The following is an 18,903-nucleotide window of genomic DNA, read 5'->3' on the forward strand; positions in this document are numbered from 1 at the left end:
AGAAATTCTTATTTGCACAGACAAAGTATGCACCCCAAGCACATCTTTAAAAATGTGATTAGAGGGCAAGGGGTGAGAACCTCCAGGTTAATAACTGATGATATGAAATTTGAAAAGGAGTTTATGGATATGAAAGATAGATTCCTGGAGAGAGGCTATAGTGAGAAAGAAATTTCTCAAGCGACAATGGATATTAACAGCAGAAGAGAAGTAGATATTACCCCATACTTCTCTAAACAGGAACCCTCTACCATAACACCAAAGTATACAAACAACACATTGAGAATGCATATCACTTACTCTAGCAATACATAGTTATTACAAAGGATTTTTGATAACAACTGGAATATGTGATGTGCAGATGACAAGGTGAAAGGAGTCATGGGAGAAAGAACTAGATATGTCTATAAGAATACGAAGTGTTTGAAAAGAATATTATGTGGGCCACGACTTAGTCGTGAATCAACTAACTCTGAAGAGGGAGTGGCATTTAGTACACACCTGTGTGGGAAGTGTAGGTTCTGTGACTTTCTTGACAGTACAGGGAAGTTCACCCACCCTGACACAGTGAGGGTATATACGTTTAAATTGACAGCACATTGTAATACTATTAATTTAGTGTACTTAGCCACCTGTGTATTATGTAGCTGTTTCTATGGAGAGATGATGACACGTTGACTATGTGATCGCATGAAGAAACACCTCTATGACATCTCTAGGTAAATAGATACCAATGGCCTGGTGAAGCATACCACGATATGTGGTAATGAGCATCACTTCAAGTTTTTAGTGGTAGATATGGTCAGATCCAGTATTAGAGGGGTGGTATTAAGAATAAAGTCGAAGTCAAGGAACATGAATGGATAATCGGGCTGCAAGCCAATGTTGGTAAGGGCATTAAGGATAAAATTTGTATTAAACCAGTACTAATGGATAGAGGCATCAGATAACAGTGGCTAGATAAATCATGTATTTATTTTATTATATATTCCATGAAATTCTGAATGAAAACTTTTTATAGTAACAATATATGTTTTTATAATATGTATATGCATCTTTAGATAGGTCCATGTAATAAGTAAATGTTTCTTGAAATGTTTTTTTGATATGTTTTTTTATATGTACTCACTATATTTTAGCCTATATATACTATTAGATGAATGAATTAGATGGAAGATGCTTTTTATGCAGTTTTACATTTTGAGTTTACTTAGTGTCAATGAATTTGGTTATGTGCCTTTACGCTAATTAGTTATTTAATTGACTGATCACTTAACTTGAAGATATATAAATTGCACATTTTGATGTAAGTTTTGCCTGATGAATTAGCATTGAGCTACGAAAGCACTCACTTTGGATTAAACTTTTATATGTTCTTAGTAGCCATGGTCTGGAGTCTCCTTTGTTGTTTTCGCATTGAGCCTCAAGGTTATGCTGCTAAATGCTAAGAGTCTTAACATGAAACTGCACTCACTGCAGACAGTCCTCACCTTGGAAGATGCAGACATTTGTGCAGTCATGGAGACCTCATTGAAGGCTGTGGAGAGCACCCCAGCCATACTGGGATACACCTCTTTTCACCCGTTCAGACCACAGACTGAAGGCATGAAAACTAAAGGAGGCAGTGTATCAATACTCATTAAAGATAAATACACCTCCAGATTGGTTAAACAGTATGATTCCCTGGGGATACTTCAGGTGCAATTAAGTGTTAGTAGAACACCAATTCAAGTCATTGCCAGCTACAGGACTCCCACCATGAATCAGGACACCCACTCTGCCTATTTGGATCTTCTTGAGTCTATCAAGATACATCCGAACGCCATGGTTTTGGGCAACTTTACTCATTCATTGACTGAGTAAATTACTCATGTTCAAACTCACTTGCTCAAAGTTCCTCAACATTGTTAACTCCAGTGTCCTGGACCAGCTGGTTGACACACCCACAATGGTTGCCAACATCCTGAATCTGATACTTACCAATATGGGAGACCTCTGTAGCACACCCACTGTGAGGTCTTCCCTGATGCGATATAACCACAAATCAGTGTCATTCAAAGTAACTATCACACCTGAAACCCCCCCCCCCCCAGCAACAACTAAACTAAAAAACTTCTCAAAAGCAGATTATAACCACTTACAGGATGGAATAAATAGATTCATTGTACCTCCCTCTTCAGATGGAACTGACAACTATGTTGAGTTCTACACCAATGCTTTACACAAACACCTGTATTACTGCATTGACTCAGCCATACCTGATAGGACCAAAACAAGCTCCTCAAGGAAGAGCAAAACTGCCTGATGGACAACTGCCATTAACAGACTTTACAATAAGATGAAGAAATTGCTGTCTAAGAGTAAGAGGGAATGTGCCCCAAAATGGAAGCATTCCATCCTCAGCTTAAACAAGCAAATAAGACTACTTATGAAGTCCTCCAAAGCAATCTAAGAATCCAAATTAGCTTCCTCATCTAAGGACAACCATAAGGTGTTCTTTAGTTACATCAGTAACCTAAAAGGAAAGGTCCAAATCTGTGCCAAACTGGTAGTTAATGATACTACATATACTGAGCCTGTGGACATAGCTAATCTGTTAGCCGACAGGTTCTGTGAAAACTTCACTTCTCTGTCCCTGCCACACGTACTCCTTGACAGCCACACCACCTGTCCCATACCTTGCATCTCTAAAGAGCAGGTCTTAAATGTCCAGCAGGTCACAATTGCCCTCTCTAAGACCAAAAGAACAGCATCTATGGGACCTGTAACATTCCAGGATGTGTCCTACATGGGCTCCAACAAGAATTAGCAACATCACCGGGTATTATTTTCAATCTTAGTCTGACCACTGGCTTCATCCCAGCTGAATGGAAAATGGCCAACATTATCCCCTTGCACAAAGGTGTTGCTTCCACTGACTATGGGAAAAGTAGACCTATTAGCCCGACTAGCCTTATGTGCAAGCCCATGGAGTGAATCATCATAGACCTTATTAACAAATATATAGGTAATCTCCAAACACTTGACTCTACTCAGTTTGGATTTGTCAAAGAAAGATCATGTCTGTTAAACCTGGTGGACTTTTTTAATCCAGTCACCAATGCCCTGAATGAGGGGAAATCTTGCATACAGTCTACCTAGACCTAGCTAAGGCTTTTGACACTATCCCCCACTCAGGCATGATTGAAAAACTCACTCAGCTAGGTATCAACCCTTATATCTTTAGATGGGTCACTAACTGGCTCATTGGTAGAACTCATATAGTAAAAATAGGGGAATCCACCTCCAGCAGCAGACCTGTAACCAGTGGTGTTCCACAGGGATCAGTCCTGGGACCTCTACTGTTTGGAATATATTTCTCTGAAGTACAAAGACAAACTAAAGGTCTGCGGCCAACAAAGTTTACTGATGACTGCAAACTGCTAGTGGTCATAGAATCTTCAAACAATGTTACCATCCTACAAGAGGGTCTTACATAAACAAATAATTGGTGCCAAAATCATGGCCTTAAACTGAGTGGAAAAAATATGTATTATCATCCCTTTTTGTAAGAGTGATGTTCCTACTAACTAGCACATCAGTAGTGACACCCTAAGTATGCACTCAGTGGTGAGAGACCTGGGGCACACAGGTTGACAGCAATCTCACCTTTGATCACCATGTTTCCACAGTAGTAAGAAGGGTTTTCTATATTACTCATTTCATAAGTAAGGGCATTGCCTCCAGAAAAAAATAAGCTATAATGTCCCTGTAATCTTCCCTCATCAGGCCAATAATTGAGTACAACTCCCCTTTTGATATGTAGCTTTCCAAGTACAAGCAGTAATTGGAGAGACCACAAAGGTTCCTCACAAGGAAAATGCAAGGTCTTCAGCATATTTCCTATGTAGATTGTATAAAATCAGTGTCACTTTATTCTGTTTCCTATACACTACTCAGAGGTGATCTATGCCTTTCATATAAGGTGATCTCTGGCCCTACTTTATTGGAAGTGCTGCATATCCGCAAGTAAAATGGTAGACAGATTACACATTCTAAAGACCTTAACCTGGTATGTGACATTAATAGAACCTGCTGGAAGGACATATTTGTCTGCCAGAGTTTACCACAACTTTGGAACAAACTCCCATTTCATGTCCAATAGAAAACCTCACTGGCTCTCTTCAAATACAATCTAGATGATTGGATGGATAACTGTAAATTCACCTCCGGCGTTCCACCTGTGCCCCTCTTGGACAGGGGCAATAGGTGTTGATAGTGGAAGTAAGGGTAGACCTTATCTAGGCTTGTAAGAGCCCTAGGGCTATTAGCCTAGTTACTTCCTATGATCCTATGTTTTCACATATTTTGGCTGTGTCTACAGATTCTTTATAAAAGGCAGATTTGTGCATATTCTGTTGACTTTGCAATCTGAGATGTTGTTGTCACTTGCTGCTCGACCTGCTATTTCTTGGTGTGAGCTGCTTGCCTTGAACAAGCCAAAGCTGTTTGCAACAAGCAGTGCTGGCCGGCTAAGATGGTGGAGATATAGATACAGCATTACTAAGTATGATTTTGACAATCAGGAGATGCTTGGCTAGTTCAGAGTGGGCAGAGATATTGTAAGGGTCTTAGTGATTGTGTATGACCCCACAGAGGCACTGGGGGGCATGTGTGGCCTTCCTATCCTTGTGGATACACAGGTATGTGTAGTCATCACTATACTTGTCATAGGGACCTTCCAGCAGCAGACTGGGGATACTTTGGGTATGTCCATATTCTTTTGCCTCAAAGGTACTTGTACAGCTCCTGGATGTATTCTTGGCACATTGTGGATCAGTACAACTATTTCCTGGGGTCACCTCAGGACTGAGCCAGGGCTATGCATATCTTTTATGGGACTGCACATTTCCCTGTGGTACTTAGTGTGATAGATTGCAGCCATGTTGCGATTAGAGCCCCGTCTGATACATGGGGTTGCAGTACTGCAATTGGAAGGGCTACCATTCCATCATTTGTCAGGTAGTGTGTAAGGCATGGAGTGCATCACCAACTTCTCTGCCCTGCATCCGGGCAGTGCAAATAATTCCCATATCTGGGACAATAGCTGACTCTTCCACCTCTTCCTGTGTCATAGGATGCCCAGTGGTCATCTTATTGTTAAGTAGTAAAATATTTTTTTCTTTTTTTTTCTAAGCAATTAATCATGGCAAAATACCCTGCAGAATACAAAACCACTCTTTCTTTGGTCAGACTCCACCTCTCTCTCTCTCTCTCTCTCTCTCTCTCTCTTTTTTTTTTCTTTCTTTCAGGTGATGCTGGATATCCACTGGCACCATGACTCATGCCATATGTGAGAAATCCAAGTAGAGCTGTATAAGATAACTATAAAACAGCCCTGTCCCAGAGCTGTATTGTCATTGAGTGGGTTTTTCTCCTCTTGAAGAGTCATTTTGGTGCCTGGATGAGTCTGAGGGTACCCTTCAGTATGACCAGCTACTTAATGCAAGATGTTTACTGCATGTTGCACAACATAAGCATACACCAGTCTGATGGTGAAGTTACCCATGATGTTACTGCAGCTTCCAGTTCCAGTTCTTCTGTGATGAATGGTGACCAGCCAGCTGCAGTAATAAAGGACCCCATGCAGCAGGATTCTGAATGGCAAATGGCTGTACAGGTAAAGAGGTGGCATATAGTCCTGAGCTATAAGCCATGACATTCAGGTTAGTGTTTCCTTTCTTGTAAAAGCACATTGGGTATAATTGCTGCATACAGTGATATCTGTTGATCATGCTGGGTGGTGTATGGTCTATTCTCAATGCTCCTCTTACATTCCCTCTCTTCCTGAAATAATATGTGTTTATTTCAGAACAGGTACTCATATATTGCTTGTAAAAAGTCATACCTAAGTGTTCAATGATGTCATAAGGCATCATAAAAGGAATAATCACATTTTTAAAGGTTTTGCACAATACATTCTTCCAATGTGGTGTACCAAAGAATGCACATATTGAACCTTGTGAAGTGGTACATGTGATAAAAAGTGTTATTTCAGTATTTATCATGAATTCATACCCTGTAATTGAATTAAGACGCATCATAGTATTTTTTTATGCTATGCAATGTTTCTACAGATTTAACTATTACAAATTTCAACTGAATTCATGTTGCCTGTTAAGATACTGCATGTCAGATTATTTAATTTTGCTATAAACAATAATTTGTGACCTTAAATTCAAAAATATCAACATTTGTACAGTGGTGAAGGTGAAGTGGCAGCGGTGTTTGTTTACATGGAAAGATACTCATCTTCATCTTTAATTTTCCTATTTGTGTTTCCCTGAATGCTTGTTTATTACTCTTTTAAGCTGTAGTTAATTCCTAGCTGTAACAATGATGATGCATACAACATTAATGTTTTTAATAACTGTGATCCTGTTATGACATACAGCTCTGTTTCGACAGTTCTATGAGGTTTTAAGTTGTACCATTACAGGAATGAAAAGAATGCAGTTGAAAAGTGTCCTAACCCCCCCCCCCAAAGTGTGTGTTTCTTTTTTTTACTTTATCACTTATGACAGGCATACATGATTGATCTCTTCCCATCCACAATTGGGCGATGAGTTTTTTTTTTTTAAATCCTTATGGATTTTTAGGTAGTCTAAATATTATTGGGGTGACAGGGGCTACTATGTTTAAATAGTTGTACATATCAATATTAACACTTGCCTCAGTCAATAAGTCATTAATGAAAAACCTTATACTTTGGTAAGCCCCATTTACTACATTAATTAAAAGTTCACATAAGCTTCGGTATCAAGAACAGATTTCATTCTATCCATATAGTCACCCTCATCTGTAAAAATCAACCCCCCCCCCCCCAGTCAGGTTTCATTATTCTAACTCTTTGAGGCTTTAACAATTCAAGTGATTGTCTTTCATCCTTAGTAATGTTCGATCTCGTGGGATGACCAGCAGATTTACTTAAAGCTGCCCTGATATCCAATTCACACAATTTTTCAAATAATGATACAGTTGCATGCAGTGGTGGATTAAAGACCCTAGAACCCCTACAGTCATTATTAGAGTCACCATTGTTACCTAAAAGAAGTTTTAAGTTCAAATAAGTCCTTTAAATCAAGTAAGGTTTTATGTAAATCCACTCGTGCTGTGGGCACCAACGGCAGTCCCCTAACAAGTGTCTCTATTAAGTCCAAAGGCACTTCAAAAAAGAATAGCTGTAAATTTTGAAATCCTTTGTTGAATTAGTCAAAATACATGACTTAGAACAGCAAATCCCATCTTTGGTAAGGTTAAAGGGCTGCCCTTGTATGTTCACTACTATCTCCTCTACCGATTCTGCTTCTTCTGCCGTTAGTTGTGGAAGGATCTTTCCCTCACCTGAGATTGGTTCTTCTTCCTGTTGGATTGAAAATCCTGGCTATCGGATTGGTTATTGGACTGCTGTCAGTCTTTGAGGCGTTCACTACATCTGATGGCTGTATTACTATCCAGTTGGTTTACTGTGTCAGAAACACTAGAAGTAGAACCAGAATTAGTGAGACCAACACCACTACTAACATCGTCATCAGACAAGTCATTACTGCTAAACCATTGATTGACACATGTCTGAGATTCAGGAGAGAGGGGATAAACCATCCCATTCTCATAATCTCTTTTATCTCTGTCCATTTTCCTTAGCTTAACCTCTTTCAATATAGCTGTAGTATTCTCAATGCTGGTAAAAGTACTGCGGTGGTGGTGCTGCGGTAGCATTGTCACCTCATAGCAAGACGTTGTCCTGTTCGATTCTCAGCTAGAGCGTCTTCTGTGTGGAGGCATACATGAATGGGGCATGCCTTCGTTGAAGGTTGTGCATCAGGGCTGGTAACCCGGTATGTAAATATCCACTACCAATCATTAGCGGACCGGAGTTCCGCTGTGGCGACCCCTAACCGGGAAAAGCCGAAAGACACAGACATCACTTATTTGTCTTTTAGTTAAACATTGACATTGTGTAAATATCAAAAGTAACAGAAATGTCAGACCTGAATCACAGTAGTTCAAGGTCAATGAGTCATGGACATCTCCTTAAGATAAGCCAGGTGATGGTACAAATAATTTTGAAGAGAGTCTGTCAGTAGAGCTGGATAGCAAATCTGATCTGATGGAAATGATCTTGCAGATACTGATTTATTGTTGCAGGGCCATAACCAGACCCTGAATGAGAGGTTTTGCTAGGTGTAGATAAATGCTGGCATGACCTGTATGAAATCTATTGTGCTTGTTCTACCCTAGTGTTTACAGAACTTTTTTGAGTGGGACTTGTGGTCTCATGTGATCTTCCCCACATGTCTGTACAGTACCCCATCCTCTTCCCCCTCCATGACAACTCCTACTTGTGTCTTGTAATTCTTAACCACTGTTTGATTGGAGGCAGCCATGGATGCTAGGTGCACCATCATACTAAGCATCAGTGTAATTACTGCATTATCCCTACTTTCGGACATTTCCATGTTGTGCTGGAAATCTTTAAGTATACTATGGAGGACTCTAACCATTGACACCTGACTCTCCTTGGCTTTGCATTGAGCCCTAAAAATGTCATAGCACATTTGCTGCTGGAAAGCCAGTGCTTTGTAGGTTTCCTATGGTAGCTGTGACAAATTCCTACACATGGCACCACTTTGTAAAGGTGTCACTGTGGAGACTATTACCTCCGCACTTCTGCCATTATTATGAAAGTGTACATCTAGATTTGGAAATACTGGTTTAGGGGTGCAGAGGTTTTCTTCCTGTCCAAGCATAAGCACAATGTCAGCTTATGCTTGGATTTTTGATACAGTGTCACTGTGCATAATTACTAACATATTGTGAGGTCTGAGATCCTGCAGTTAAACTTTGAGACTGCATGCTATTTTCTTAGGCAGCCACATAAATATATACATGATACCATCATCTTCAACAGTCATTCAGTTGCTGATATCCACCAAATTTATTGGTATAGTGGATCTGTTTTATTTTCTTCTGCTGACCATGTAAGAAGTAGCATACACTACTCTATGCTGAGTAAGTAGGTGTGAGGGATACTTAGCATGTACACTGCCTTGATTGTCATTCTATTCAGACGTGGAGAGATCACCTATTAATAGTAATTGGATGTTTACTGTAATCATTACATGACAGTATTCAATTATCTATACAAATATTTGTTAATGTTTTTAAGCCAACCTTCCTGCGCAGGAATGTGTTGCTGCAGCAGATGTTGGTAATAACCAGTGTCCACAACACCGCTGACTATTCCAGGGCCATTATCTTCAGTGCCACAGTCATACTGATGAATGGAGAGGAGATATTCCTTGCCTGGTGTTAAAGATATAAGTGTTGTTGCCTCCCCACTGTACCAGTATGAGCAATTATATTTTTCCTCGCCTTGATTCTAGTACATCCTATTATACCATTTACCCTTTTTTTGCACTGTGCTGATATGCGGTTCCTTCTACTGACCATGTTAATGTCCATAACAACTTGATTCCAGCCCATTGCCCTTTCATCTTTTTTGAGCATCCCTTCTCCAAAAAGACATTTGCCATATTTCCTAAACCTTGCCATGAAGATGCATTTTTTTCCTCATGGCTGAAGTTGTTCTTTCTCTGCCATAGTCAGACACAAAAAAAACCTTTGTTGTAATCATTAGTCAAACAACACAACAATGAAAGCATGGCACAAATCCCCAGGAAAAAAAAAAAACAGGTCACACTAACCTTGTAAATGTTTGTACCATCATAAATGCATTCACAGTAGTAAGCCAAATGCAGTTTAACTTATTACAGCTGAGTGCGCCTGCAGGTTTTTCTGCAGTTGCCTCCTACTGATGCTTCTAGGAATCAGATATTGCTTCTTCACATTTGCATTAACAATTTCAAAACCATGCTACATACAAGGTATCATTAAGATTTCATCTTAAAGCATACATTATGGCAAACACAATTGTATCATAATTTGACCTCTGTCTAATGCAGCTAAAGAGATATTGAATATTAGTAGTATACGGTTTATTTGTATTGTAATAATGCTTATATTTTCCTAAATATCTTAACATTCAGGTGACACAGAACTGCATAGCCTCATAAATAAAGCTGACAGCTGTATGAAGAAATCCTGCTGGCAGGATACATCTTGAATGGTTACTAAGATATCAGACTATTTATATACAAAATTAATATCCACTGCATTTACTTTGGCTTATTAAATCCAGTTTATAGCATCAAACTGAAAGAATGCCACTACTGTAAAAATGAATTTATCCTGGATAGTTTGCATTTACAGTGTTCTATTAACTCTTATGGTTCTAGAGATATGAATATTTGTTTCAATTGTAAAGGTGATGACTTCATTTTTTTGAGGCTCAAGCCACACCCACTGGGAATTAACAGTACACACTGAAAAGAGCTCTATTTGAATGAATTAACAGATCTATCCTTCCCTTACCACTTTCTTGAATTCATAATACTGTTGTGTTTCATTTTGCAGGGACACCCAGACATCTCCCAGAAAAGGCACATGTATGCTAAGCCAACAGAACATGCCTGCCACTTCAGTACTTCACAATTAAATTGCTGCATTTCAACCATGTATGCATAATCACCAAACAACAATGAATCATTTATCTCTGTATTCATGTATAAATTCCACTGCAGTCCCAATGATTTTCCATTTACAAATGACAGCTTTAGAATATTTACTTAAGTCATTGTTTTATGCCCATCATATCAGTAAAGCAAACATTTATTTAGGTAAGCTAAATAATCTCACATAATTTTGAATTGTTTTATATTAATTTACAATATTTCTGTTATTTTGGCAGTAAAGCAAACATTTATTTAGGCAAGCTAAATAATCTCACATAATTTTGAATTGTTTTATATTAATTTACAATTTTTCTGTTATTTTGGCTTACTTTAAAAAATCTGTGATTTCCTACATTATTTGCCATCTAACTCGAGAAGTCCCAAGTTAATAAGGCAATGTTAAACTTATTAGGATAGGTTCAGGAACATTTATGTCTTCTGTATACAAATTAGGTTCTTTTACACTTAGCTCTATGAGTTGCAGTAGTACATGAACATGTAAGGCAACTTATAGAACAAACAAAATGCACCAGTCTTGCACTAGCGAACTTGCATTTATTTATAGAATAAAATAAAATAAAATAAAAAACGTAAGCGCTTTCACGATAATTCCTATCGCTTCATCAGACAACTAAACAACTAAAAGTTACAGTTCATGTAGCATTTCAAACTTGTCAGCTGATATGAACAATCCAGTAACAAAAGATCCAAATCTTAAAGGTCCACAACAACAATAGAATAGAATTGAAAATGTTATCAAAAATCAAAGTTGGGAATGCCCCTATGTTCTCTTTTAGGAATAACCAATCTCTGAAACATTTGTAATAAAATGACTGCAACTAGACCTACCCCTTCCATACGTACTGGCACTTTCCCTTGTTGACGCTGCACAGCATGTTAGTATATCCACACCAGCATGGTATATGTATACCCAACACAGCATTTTACAATCAGATGCCCTAGTTATGTCGATTGCCGCACGACTAATGTGATTTATTTTTCATTCTGCCAAGTATGCCATGCATACTACATAGGCAAAACAAACAGGATGCTGAAGGACAGGATCCTTGAGCACAAGAGGGGCATCATTAAAGAGGCTAAGGCCCTGTGGAACCATGTTAAACAGATGGACCATACACATACTTTCAGATTTTTAGCTATTCAGGTTATATATGCCAACATCAGAGGAGGTGACATTGAAAACTATACTGAGAGTGCAGAGCAGAAATTGTACTCAATACTGAAAGACCCCCAGGCTTGAATGGGACTACATTCCTGAAGCCTTTTTAAAGTCACGTCGACTCAAGCATTTTTAAGTTAAATATATTCAATATACATTTCACAAGTTCTGTGCTCAGACAGATATAATATGTGAACTATTGCAAATAGTGCTATATAATAACATCTTTGTTTTTGATAACCAGTTATACATACAGGGGGATGGCGTAGCTATGGACACTTCTTGTGCCAATAGCTATGCCAACCTTGTAATGGCAGACTGGGAAGAAAGTTGGTTGTTTAAAATGATAGAGTTCAAGAGAGAGAGGTCTTGTTCTACACTCGGTTTGTGGATGACCTCTTCCTTATTTGGAAGTCAGGAGAAGTGCAGTTAAATGAATTTTTTAATAAGGTAAATGACTCCACACAATATTTAAAATTTACTAAGGGAGCATCAAATCAATCTATACCATTTTTAGATGTATTCGTAGAGAAGTTACCTGGAGGATTTCTAAATACAGGAGTATATAGAAAAGAATGTTATAGCAACTCACTCTTGCATAGAACCAGTATGCATCCAGGGTTCACATTTAAAAATATAGTAAAAGGACAAACGATGAGGGCTTCTCGCCTGAATTCAACAGATATAGGATACAGACGTGAATTGAATGAGTTAGAAGTGAAGCTATTGGATAGATCATGTAGGCCAGATGAGATAAATGAAGGATTTATGAATATTGATAAGCTGAGGGAAAATATTGCACATCCATACTTTGCCAATATGAATACAAAGACAGGAACTGTTGATATTAAAGAACACCGTAATAATGATTCAGATAAAACTAAGGTGTGTATTTACCATACTCAAGACGTGGCAGGTGTACGTGATGCATATAAGAAGTATTGGGATATATTAACAGTGGACCCTAAAATATCAAATGTAGTAGGTAACTGCCCGAAATTTATATATAAAAATAAACTAAACTTGTATAGGATGCTATGTGGCCCTAGTAAAGTAGGGAAGGATAACATTTGTGAAAACTTTGGAAAGACAAGACCATGTAAGAAGTGCAGGTATTGCCCGTTGATAAATGATACAGCAAGATTTGTACATCCAATGAAACATCAGTGCTATACGTTCTCAGTGGAAGTTACATGTGATACATCTCATATAGTCTACCTTGCCGTATGTGAAAGCTGTACAGCTTTCTACATAGGCAAGACAGACCGGAGATTGAGAGATCGTATTAGAGAACATTTATACAATATTAAGATGAAAATGAGCAACAATGCACTATCCAAACATATAATGGGAACCTCCATAGAACACAAGTTTAAGTTTATGGTAATCCAACGTAATCAGGTTACCATTAGACAAGGGCACATCACTAATAGAACTGAACAAAATGAAATGAAATGGATAATTAGATTTAGGGCTGACCAACCACCAGGGTTGAACGATAGGATTCCAATAAAGCCAGCCCTAAAAGGCAGGAAGCTACAAAGTAGAATTTATAAATAGAATAGTATGGAAGTAGCATATACTCTATGATCCTATATAAGAATGTGAATCATATACTAGGAAGCACATTTATTTTTATTATTATTTTTATTTTTATTTTTATTTTGTTTATATGGGAAGAATTTTGAGTTAGCTAGACTAATGGTATACTATACTATACATCACGTGCGTATAAGTGCACACAAACAAATGTATTAGTTTTAAAATTTATACTTTAGATATATTTTTGTATATTTTCATATATGTGTATATATATATATATATATATATATATATATATATGTATGTATATATATATTTATTTTTTTATATATATATTTCTGCTTGCATGTATTTAAGTATGTAAGCGCAGATATATTAACTAGTGAATTTAGTTTAAAAGATTATTTAAACACCTACGTAGTACTGGCATTTTTAGATAATTATATGTTTTTAACTAAATGACTGCTTATGGTGTTGAAAGATTGCAATGATTATATCTCTTTAACTAAATGACTGCTTATTAATTAAATCACAAGCTAATTGTTAATAAATGTGTATAAATAGGTACTGCAAATTGTAAGAGTCAGTGGCCTGAGGAAGCCTACGGGTGAAAGCGCTAGCCTATTTTACGTGTTTTAAATAAAGACTTTATCGTGTCTCCTTGGCTTTATTATTTGAAGTAATATTTTAAGGTGATCCTGGAAATACCAGTGGACTAAGAGAAGTAAGAACTGACTCTAACGTAATGGATTAACTGTGCCGAAGGGCTCTTCTGTTACGCTGCCGACTGGTAACAGAGATATTGAATTGTTTGTTTGCTGAAAAGCATATTTCTGAACTGTTGGTTAGCTAAAAAGCATTGTCGACTGGTAATAGAGACACCAAATTGTTTTGTCTGCTGAAAAGTGTACCCTTGAACTGGTTACTAGTTGGAAAGTGAGTCGCTTTGTATGTTGGCTGAATAGCTTATGGTAAGTATTGACATCTGCCTATATTTTCTCCCCTTTTGTGTTTTATTACTAAATATATTCAATATACATTTCACAAGTTTCTAACTTCTTACATTTTTATACTTTTTAGAAGTCTCTTACTTTATGTAGTTCATACGTTTTTATCACACTTTTTTAATATACTTTTTAATATATATGCATCCATGAAGACTTTTTAATGGTTATACTCTTTTATACATGAAGATTTTTGATGACATTTTCAATGAATTTTCTTATATGTTTTTTATTGTTGTTGTGGACCTTTAAGATTTGGATCTTTTGTTATTGGTTTGTTCATATCAGCTGACAAGTTTGAAATGCTACATGAACTGTAACTTTTAGTTGTCTAGTTGTCTGATGACGCAATAAGAATTATCATGAAAGCGCTTACATTTTTTATTTTATTTTATTCTATAAATAAATACAAGTTTGTTAGTGCAAGACTGGTGCATTTTGTTTGTTCTATAGTTCTGCTTATTTTGCATTTTTCCCTACCCTGAGCCATTTTGTTGGTTTATGTAAGGCAACTTACTGAATAAATAAGTCTCTGCTAGTCTTCAACGCCACTTTGGCTTCACGTGAATTCACTGGGGATTGAGGCGAGTCCACAGTAATCCCAAGCAATTGCCAAAATGCCACAGGAATGCATGGATAAACTCAATCATTCTCTAACCTGACCATGTTTAGGAAAGACAAAATGGAGTCATATGCATGCATGTTTGTACAACCATGAACCATAATCCCTGTAATCTAATATCATCTGGCATACCTTTTCAAGTCAATGCACTCAACATATATTAACAGTTGCTACTCTCTCTCTCACACACACACACACACACACACACACACACACACACACACACACACACACACACACACACACACACAAACATTACTGCATGAGGAATGTATAATGGCATTCAGGTATAATACTCCAAAAAATTACCAAAAGCAAATGCAAAGCAGCAGTAGTGATTGTAAGTAAGAGGTAAAAAAACTGAGGATTTCATTAATGAATTTTACCCACCATATAAATGAAATGTGAATGCCTTCCTTTAAAAAATGTGTAGGTGACAAAGCATTTTTATTCAAGCCAGACTTCCCAGTATTTGCAGTACTAGGTCTAATGTACTTGCTGGTTAACTGGGTTTAGTTAGGGTGATGTCACACCAGAGATGAAATGGTTCAAATCCTGTGAACCACATCCCTACTCATACTTTCTTCAGTCTCAGGTTGATGGAATAGCAGTGAGAAGTAGAGTTTTATAGTAGCATTTTTTGGTCATATATAATCAATTTTTAATAAATAATCAAAAAGAAGTTTGCATAATTGAAGGTACTTGGTAGAATAAATAGGTGTAACTGCAAATATGTATCTATAAAGCTATTATAATATTGTACAAGAACAGCATAAACATACATAAAACTAAATCTGTATACAAATATATTGAATGTTTACATTATAACATAATTTTTTATATAAATACAAATGTGAATGTATGAGTATTGAAATATTTCATCATCTTCTTTTGGCTGTTCCCATTAGGGGTCGCCACAGCAGATCATCTGTTTCCATTTCTTCCTGTCCCCTGCATCATGCTCTTTCACACCAACCACCTTCATGTCCTCTCTCACCACATCCATAAACCTTATCTTAGGCCTTCCTCTTTTCCTCTTGCCTGGCAACTCCATCCTTAGCATCCTTTTCCCAATATACTCGGCATCCCTCCTCAGCACATGTCAAACCAATGCAATCTCACCTCTTTTGCTTTGTCTCCAAACTGTCCAACCTGAGCTGACCCTCTAATATACTGATTCCTAATCCTGTCCATCCTAGTCACACCCAGAGCAAATCTTAGCATCTTTAACTCTGCCACATCCAGCAATGACTCCTGCCTTTTTGTCAATGCTACCGTTTCCAACCCATATAACATAGCTGGCCTCAATATCCTCTTGTAGACCTTCCCTTTCACTCTTACTGGTACCTGTCTGTCACAAATCACTCCTGACACTCTTCTCCACCCATTCCACCCTGCCTGTACTCTCTTCTTCACCTCTCTTCCACACTCACCATTAATCTGAACTGTTTTCACCTCTCTTCAACACTCACCATTACTCTGAACTGTTGATCCCAAGTACTTAAACTTATTCACCTTTACCAATTCTACTCCCTGCATCCTCACCATTCCTCTACCCTCCCTCTCATTTACACTCATATATTCTGTTTTAGCCCTGCTGACCTTCATTCCTCACCTCTCTAAAGCATATCTCCACCTCTCCAGGGTATCTTCAACCTGGTCCCTACTCTCACTACATATCATAATGTCATCTGCAAACATCATAGTCCATGGGACCTCCTGTCTAATCTCATCTGTCAACCTGTCCATCAGCACTGCAAATAAGAAAGGGCTCAGAGCTGATCCTTGATGTAATCCCACCTCTTCCTTAAACGTATCTGTCACTCCCACCACAGTCCTCACCAATGTCACACTACCCTTGTACATATCCTGTACAACTCTTACATACTTCTCTGCCACTCCCGACTTCCTCATACAATACCACAACTCCTCTCTAGGCACCCTGTCATATGCTTTCTCTAAGTCCACAAAGACACAATGCAACTCCTTCTGACCTTCTCTGTATTTCTCCAACAACACTCTCAGAGCAAATATTGCATCTGTAGTGCACTGACCTGGCATGAAACCATACTGCTGATCACTAATCATCACCTCCCTTCTTAACCTAGCTTCCACTACTCTTTCCCATAACTTCAAGCTGTGACTGATCAATTTTATCCCTCTGTAGTTACTGCAGCTCTGCACATCACCCTTATTCTTAAAGATAGGTACCAAAACACTTTTTCTCCACTCAGTATTGAAATATTTATCATGTGTACATATACATATATATATATATATATATATATTTATATATATATATATATATATATATTTATATATGTATATATATATATATATATATATATATATATTTATATATATATATATATATATATGTGTGTGTGTGTGTGTGTGTGTCTGTAAATTACAGATATACATCTGTGCTGAGAACACAACAACCATTTTTCATCTATATTAATGTACATTTATACATAAACCAAAAACGGATTGCCAAATAATTACATCATTTCATTTACAGTATGTACTTTCTTTGTAGTTGACGGCTGTCCAGACAGCTTTTTTAAAGAAAGGGGTTTGTTTGTGTAGGCCAGAAAATAATTATTAGTATAATAATTGTATATAAAGCAATCATTTATTCCACAATTTTTACTGCATACACAAGATGGCTGAACTCTGTCAGGCACCATAGCATAGTCAGAGTTGAGATTAAGGGAGAGGGGTAGAGGTTATAGTATCAAGTGAATGATCAGCACATAGTATAATGACAAATGACCAGTTGTATTACTTCTGTATACATTTTAATCAATCCCCTTAAATGCATACAGTTATTATGCAGAAAAATGATCAAAGCACAGATTATTTTCCAGAAGTATTTGTACCATATCCATCTGTGAAGTAAATACTTTTTTTAAATGAAGGTTGAATTGATGGAAGGATTCCTTTGTATTTTTGTTGTGTTATTCTGTGCGTGCACAGCTTTAGCTTCTACCTGAAGAAAATTTACACACTGTTACCTGAACCTGCAATGTAAGTATGCAAACCTTTGCAGGTGAAAGCAAAACATAGACGGAATGTTTATGGTAAAATTCCAGACAACACAGCTCCCCAAATAGACTGTGCACATGTATAAATTATTAAAATATGAAGGCAGATGCAGTCCTGCTATTTATCTTGCATTAAAGGAAATATTGAGACAGTATGAAATTTCAGATGAGAATAATGAACAGCTATACTAAGTAACTGCAACGGTAACTGAAGTGCCTTGCAGACTACTAGTAATCATATCACACATTTTAAGGAAAAAATAAAAGATGATATATAGTTAAAGAACAATAGTCTCATATCTTCTCTGTCTAGTTGAAGAGAAAATTAAGTCTAATCCTGGACATGAACAAAGGCGAATCAAAGGATTGTCTGAAGTATGAATGAAATAAAAAATGCTGTTTTTTGTCTTTAGATGATTTTAATACTAAAAGAATATTTATAAGTAATTGTAATAGAAGGACACGAGTGCTTTCAGTACAGTACTATAACCAAATCAAAAAGAAGTGTGAAGTAATACATGCAATGTTTTGCCTTTAACTGATTTCATTACTGTATGTAACTGAAAGAGTATTTACTCAGAATGGTAACAGAGGAACTAAAATGCCTTCAGTATAGTATTACAACCTAATCCATATCAGACCGAAATATCAAACATATTACCATTTCTTATGTTACTATCACTAGACTGTAATTGTAAACCCCGTCATGACTTCATAGCAATATACTCTTGCTTCTTCTGTATGCATGAGAATGTCCCATACATTTTGTTTTACTTCAATAAAGATTTAATAAAGATAAAATTGACTGATAATAATAAATTGAATCATGTCTAACATTATGTCTACATTTATTGAGTGCACTTATTTGTCCCTTCCCATTTTTCTCTATTTTTCT

The sequence above is a fragment of the Protopterus annectens genome, chromosome 10.part0 (genome assembly GCF_019279795.1).
Source record: "Protopterus annectens isolate FY-2018-M chromosome 10.part0, PAN1.0, whole genome shotgun sequence".
NCBI lineage: Eukaryota > Metazoa > Chordata > Ceratodontiformes > Protopteridae > Protopterus > Protopterus annectens.